A 7101-nucleotide genomic window follows, 5' to 3' on the forward strand; every position below is an offset into this window, starting at 1 on the left:
GGTCACGAGGGTGGAGGGCGCGCCCCCCTGCCTCGTGGGCCCACGGTGGTCCTCCTCCACTTATTCCTGCACCCATCTTCTTCCTCTGTCTCACACAAACACGAAAAACCAACTCAAGCACGAGTTCCAGCCCCCGTTGCTGTGATTTTCGATCTCCTTGCTCAAAGCACCTCCCGCGAAACTGCTTGGGGAGATTGTTCCTTGGTATGTGACTCCTCCATTGGTCCAATTAGTTTTTGTTCTAGTGCTTTATTCATTGCAAATTTGTGCTGCATAGGTGACCATGTTCTTGAGCTTACATGTCAAATTTATATGGTTCCAAGTAGTTCCAATGCTTTATATAGGCTCTAGGCACTTGTAGGAGTTGTTGCTATCAATTTTATTGAAGTTGGTTCACTTTTATTTGAAGTTACTAAAATTTTCAGAAATTTCTCAGAGGAAGCAATATGTTTAGGAGGATGTTCCAAGGTGGCCCCTCAAGGAAGCAAGGTCCCAGGCTTGCAATACGTGATGTTAACGAGGAACCACCGAGAGATGCTCCTGTAAGGCCCTGTGAATGGCCTTCGGAAAATTTTATGAATCAAGTGGGAATCAAAGAAGAATTTAGCGCATATTTACGCAATGCCGGTCTTGAGGGCTTTGAAGCTGACAAATGCCCCCAGTATCATGATCTCACAAGTTCATTTGTGAGGAGGTTTGAGTTTTCATCTTCGCGTAATTCTCCTTCAGTCATGTTTGACCTTTATGACAAATCTTATACCATGGACTTAGAGGATTTCACTTCTGCTTGCAAACTTCCATCATGGGGTAGTGTCAGGGATCCCCCTAAATCTGAATATAGAAACTTTCTTGCTAGAATAACTGTGGGGTAATCTAGAGATATAACACAAGCCACTTTAGGGAGCATTCATTTTCCTGCTATACACTATTTTGCTCTCTTTATAGGTAGATGCATTAATGCTAAGGATGAAGCATGTCACTTGTGTGCCCCTAATCTCAGCATTCTCGGAAGTGCTATGTTTGGAGACCAATCTTATCATATGGGAGCCATCGTAGCTCATAGGTTGCATCATAACAGATATAACAGAGTTTTCTTTGGAGGAATTTATGCAACCCGCTTAGCTAATTTTCTTGAGATAGACATTCGAGAGGGTGATATGGAGTTACCCTCTACTTATTTGGATTTTGATTATATGGTTTCCTACCAGTTTGTTGAGAGGACTGAACCACCTCTCCAATATCGACTAATCTTTCACAAACGACATGTAGTCCATATTACTCTTCCTGCTCCTGCCTTCTTTTTGATTCTCAGACAAAAGGAAGATATATTATTACCAAAGAGGAGGCAGATGAGTATGAGGGAAGAGCGGAGGCAGCTAGACGCTATGCTGCAGCTCAGGAGGCGATAGCTGCTGCATCACAGTATGACCCCAACTTCACCTACGGGTATCTGCCAGGCCATCCCTGGCAATAGTCCAACTTAGGCCAAAAGCCTAAGCTTGGGGGAGTACGTATTTCCCACCGACATTACATTCATGTTCACACACACTCATTGCTAGATGTCGGTGTTCATACTTTTTCACTGTAATATCCATGCTAGATTATTTTCTTTTTCCTACTTTCTTCTTGTGTGTTTAATAAACCTTAAGAAAAACAAAAACAAAAAAAATTAGTAGTAGTTTATTTCTTTGCTGTAGGATTGAAAAGGAAAACTCAAAAATATTTCCCATTCTTCTTTTGCTTGTTGGGAGCTTTCCCGTGTAAATAGTTTTTATTTCTTTTCCTTTCTTTGGGGGTCGAGAAGACCATATTGAAAATGCTTAGTGGCTCTTATATGCATGATTGTTTATTTAATTTAGAGCACATATTACTTGTCTTCTCCTGTTTATTGAATGCTTGCAGATTCCAGCTTAGTCCAATGCACGTGCACTCCTATTATTATTCACATCGTTCGGTCGTGCAAGTGAAAGGCAATAATGATGATATATGATGGACTTATTGGGATGAGAAAAGCTGGTATGAACTCGACCTCTCTTGTTTTTGTAAATATGATGATTCAGCGTTCCTGAGTTACCTATTATGAAGTAACCATATTTTCGATGACATTTAGAGATTATAGTTGCTTGTGCCATGCTTGATTAGCTATGAGTTATAATGGTTTACCTTGCGTGCCAACATGCTATTAGAATGATTATGATGTGGCATGATGGGATGGTATCCTCCTTTAAATGAATTGAGTGACTAGACTTGGCACATGTTCACGCATGTAGTTGAATCAAATCAACATAGCCTTCATGATATTCATGTTCATGGTAGATTATATCCTACTCATGCTTGTATTCGGTGTAAATTAATTTTAATGCATGTTTACGACTGTTGTCGCTCTCCTAGTTGGTCACTTCCCAGTCTTTTGCTAGCCTTCACCTGTACTAAGCGGGAATACTGCTTGTGCATCCAAACTCCTTAAACCTCAAAGTTGTTCCATATGAGTCCACTATACCTTCCTATATGCGGTATTTACCTGTCGTTCCAAGTAAATTTGTATGTGCCAAACTCCAAACCTTCAAATGAAATTCTATTTTGTATGCTCGAGCAGCTCATGTCTCAACTAGGGCTGCCCTTATCTTCCATGTTAGGCGGTTATTCTCAAGAGGAGTGGACTCCGCTCCTCATTCACGAGAAAATGGCTGGTCACCGGGATGCCCAGTCCCATGCTTTATGCAAACTAAATCAAAATAATTGCAAACAAAACTCCCCTTGGGACCCGTTGAATGTTGGAGGCACTCGTTATTTCGAGCAAGCCATGGATTGATGCCTATGGAGGAGGGGGTATAAACTTTACCATTCTGTTTGGGAACCGCCTATAATTTGTTTAGCATGGAAGATATCGTCATCTCATAGTTGCTGCGTTGACAACAAAAGTATACCGCTCAAAATGTTATTCAATCTCTATTTTAAAAACCGAGCTATGGCACCTCTACAAATCCCTGCTTCCCTCCGCGAAGGGCCTAGCTATTTACTTTTATGTTGAGTCATCATCCTTATTATTAAAAAGCACCCGCTGGAGAGCACACTGTTGTTTGCATTCATTATAATTGGTTTATATTGGGTATGACTTGACTGGATCTCTTTTACCATGAATTACAATGTTTAGTCAGTCCTTGATCTTTGAAGGTGCTCTGCATTTATGTTTTGCGGTCTCAGAAAGGGCTAGCAAGATACCATTTCATTATATCATGTTATGATTATTTTGAGAAAGTGTTGTCATCCGAGTTTTATTATTATGGCTCGCTAGCTGATTATGTTATTGATATGAGTAATTGTGAGACCTTTGTGTTATTGTTAGTATGGTTAATTCATAATATTTGCTGAAACTTGAATGCTGGCTTTTCATGTTACAACAACAAGAGCAAATAGAGTTTGTAAAAGTTTTTCTTTTTCTCTTTCAGTCTGTCAACTGAATTGCTTGAGGACAAGCAAGGGTTTAAGCTTGGGGGAGTTGATACGTCTCTGTCGTATCTACTTTTCCAAACACTTCTGCCCTTGTTTTGGACTCTAACTTGTATGATTTGAATGGAACTAACCCGGACTGACATTGTTTTCAGTACAATTGCCATGGTGTTGTTTTATGTGCAGAAAATAAAAGTTCTCGGAATGACCTGAAACTCCATGGAGTATCTTAGAATAAATAATAAAAAATCCTCGCCAAAGATGAAGACCAGGGGGGCCACACCCTGTCCACGAGGGTGGGTGGCGCCCCCCCTAGGCGCGCCCCCTACCTCGTGGGCCCCCTGGTGGCCCTCCGACGCCAACTCCAACTCCATATATTGGCTTTCGGGGAGAAAAAAATAAGAGAGAAGAAATCATCGCGTTTTACGATACGGAGCCGCCACCAAGCCCTAATCTCTCTCGGGAGTGTTGATCTGGAGTCCGTTCGGGGCTCCGGAGAGGGGGATTTGTCGCCGTCGTCATCATCAACCATCCTCCATCACCAATTTCATGATACTCACCACCATGCGTGAGTAATTCCATCGTAGGCTTGCTGGACGGTGATGGGTTGGATGAGATTTATCATGTAATCGAGTTAGTTTTGTTAGGGTTTGATCCCTAGTATCCACTATGTTTTGAGTTTGATGTTGCTATGACTTTGCTATGCTTAATGCCTGTCACTAGGGCCCGAGTGCCATGATTTCAGATCTGAACCTATTATGTGTTCATGAATATATGTGAGTTCTTGTTCCTATCTTGCAAGTCTATAGTCACCTACTATGTGTTATGATCTGGCAACCCCAAAGTGACAATAATCGGAACCACTCCCGGTGATGACCATAGTTTGAGGAGTTCATGTATTCACTATGTGCTAATGCTTTGTTTCGGTTCTCTATTAAAAGGAGGCCTTAATATCCCTTAGTTTCCAATAGGACCCCGCTGCCATGGGAGGGTAGGACAAAAGATGTCATGCAAGTTCTTTTCCATAAGCATGTATGACTATATTCGGAATACATGCCTACATTACATTGATGAACTGGAGCTAGTTATGTGTCACCCTATGTTATGACTGTTACATGATGAACCACATCCAGCATAATTATCCATCACTGATCCGGTGCCTACGAGTTTTCCATACACTGGTTTTCGCTTATTTACTTTTCTGTTGTTACTGTTACAATCACTACAAAATACCGAAAACGTTACTTTTGCTGTCTTTACTTTTGTTACCGTTACCACCACTATCATATTACTTTGCAACTAAACACTTTGCTGCAGATACTAAGTTTCCAGGTGTGGTTGAATTGACAACTCAGCTGCTAATACTTGAGAATATTCTTTGGCTCCCCTTGTGTCGAATCAATAAATTTGGGTTGAATACTCTACCCTCGAAAACTGTTGCGATCCCCTATACTTGTGGGTTATCAGGCGGTTTTATTGGCACGCCTCGTCGAAGCAGAGATCGTGTCCCCCTTATTGAGGGATTCTCATCAATACGGGTGCGGGCAACCCCACTACACCTGTTGGTATGACTCCGTGTTTTTAGGCAAGTCCCAAACAGTTATGCTGAGGACGCTTGATATTCACCCCCTTTATAGAGGGGCCGAGGCCTATCCCTCTTTCCTACCACGCTTGCATCTTTCCACATCTCGAGTTCCAACACTCGAAGCTCAAGCTTAGGCACTTCGGATCTTCAATCATGTCTGGAACCAACCTTCAAGGCCCGTGGATGGCCTCCTCTGTCACAGAGGAGGACATTGCGAAGCTCAGGGAGGTCAGATATCTGACCGCTGACGTCAAGCACAGTCTTCCTGCTCTAGGGCAGGTCATCCCCACTCCCGAGCCAAACGAGAGCATTGTATTCGTTTCTCACTTAATCCAAGGCTTAGGCTTCACCCTCGATCCCTTTGTGAGAGGGCTCATGTTTTATTACGGGCTAGATTTTCACGATCTAGCTCCGGACTCCATCCTTCACATCTCGTCGTTTATCGTCGTGTGCGAAGCCTTCCTCCGCATCACCCCACACTTCGGCTTATGGCTCAAGACCTTCAATGTAAAGCCGAAGGTGATCGAGGGGCAGCACGCGGAGTGCGGAGGCACTGCAATAAGCAGAAACGCCGATGCCCGATGGCCAGAGGGTTCCTTCCCGGAGGTGCCCGATCTATGGCAACAGAGGTGGTTCTACGTCACAGCTCCCCGGGGAACAAAGTGGGCGGCTACCCCCGGCTTTCGCCCGGGCCCTCCGCCTCAACTAGTGTCGTGGGACAACGTAAGACTAGACTGGGGGCCTGCTAATAACATACCGACATTGCAGAGCTGCATTCGGGAGCTTCTTGAGGGGGACATTAGTCTTGTTAGCATAATTCAGGTAATGCTAGTTCGATGGATCCTGCCGTGCAAACGTCGGCCTCTTTGGATGTGGGAGTTCAACCCAGAAGGTCTGCGAACTATTCAGCACTTCTTCGGCATGACGCTCGAAGGGATGTATAGGTTATTCTTCGGACCACAAATAAAGTGTCCGGGCACCATCGAGGATGTGGGCCTGAGCTGCAACCGCCCAGATACCCAAGTAAGTCCTAAAACCGAACACTTCATTTATATTTATCACAACATTATTCTGAAAACTGTCCGCGGCCAGGATTGGCTCAGCAAGGCAGAGAAGATCAGGTGTCCGTCCCCCTTCTCGAAGGCTCGCCTAGTCCTGCAATAGCCAGGATGCTCAGACATGCGCTAAGTCAAGTGCCCTCGGGGAAAGATGAAGGGAAGAATAGAGAAGCCAAGCTTCACACATTGCACATCCAAATCGGGGGAATTGCTGTCTCCACGAAGGAGGATAGTCAGGGACGGGAATCTAAGATTGCCTCCCCACGTGGGAAGAAGAGGGCCGCCTCCGAAGACCTTGAAGCGGAGGCGCCTATACAAGGGAAGAAAACTTCACCAGGGGGCCCTGCCCCGGAGGGCGTCCTCACCGCGCCATGCCCGCAAACGGGCCAGCCCTCCACCGAGCTGTAAGTTAATCATAAATACAAAGCTACTGCTTCCTCCTCCAAGAACAATAACCAGGATCCATCCTTTGCAGTCCGGCTAGTAGCTCTTCTCGACAGAGTTCGTCTTCGGGGGATCTTCTTCCGGAGATGATGGAGAGTGAAACCCCACCTGCCTCTCCGTCCCATGGGGCGGGCGACCCCGAGGTGTCATCACGGAGGAGTCCAGATTCGCTGAGGCCAGAAGCTAACACTTTGGCCGCCCTAAGCTCGGAGCGTTCGGTTCCCACGGGGGGCAATAAGAAGGGTCCGGTACAGTCCGGCAACCGGCCGGACACACTGACGGGCTTTCTGGAGCAAGCTGCTCTCTCGAAGTATCACCGTACGTTAATGGGTACTGTGTTTGAGAAGATTTCATCCGCCACAAGAGGGTTGAATGAAGCTTTTACGAGCCTGCTCAAAGGCTTTGAGGTACGTAATGAAATACGTAATTTTTCGGTTGTACCGCATGCGCCAGGTGTGCTTCATATAGGTAGTAGCCCCTGAGACTCTGGTTGCCAGCCCTACGCGGCAAACGGAGGATCACACTCTCAAGTAATGATCGCACTGCATTCATGCGCAGGTGGCT

This window comes from Triticum dicoccoides, chromosome 7B (genome assembly GCF_002162155.2).
Source record: "Triticum dicoccoides isolate Atlit2015 ecotype Zavitan chromosome 7B, WEW_v2.0, whole genome shotgun sequence".
In the NCBI taxonomy this organism is placed as follows: Eukaryota; Viridiplantae; Streptophyta; class Magnoliopsida; order Poales; family Poaceae; genus Triticum; species Triticum dicoccoides.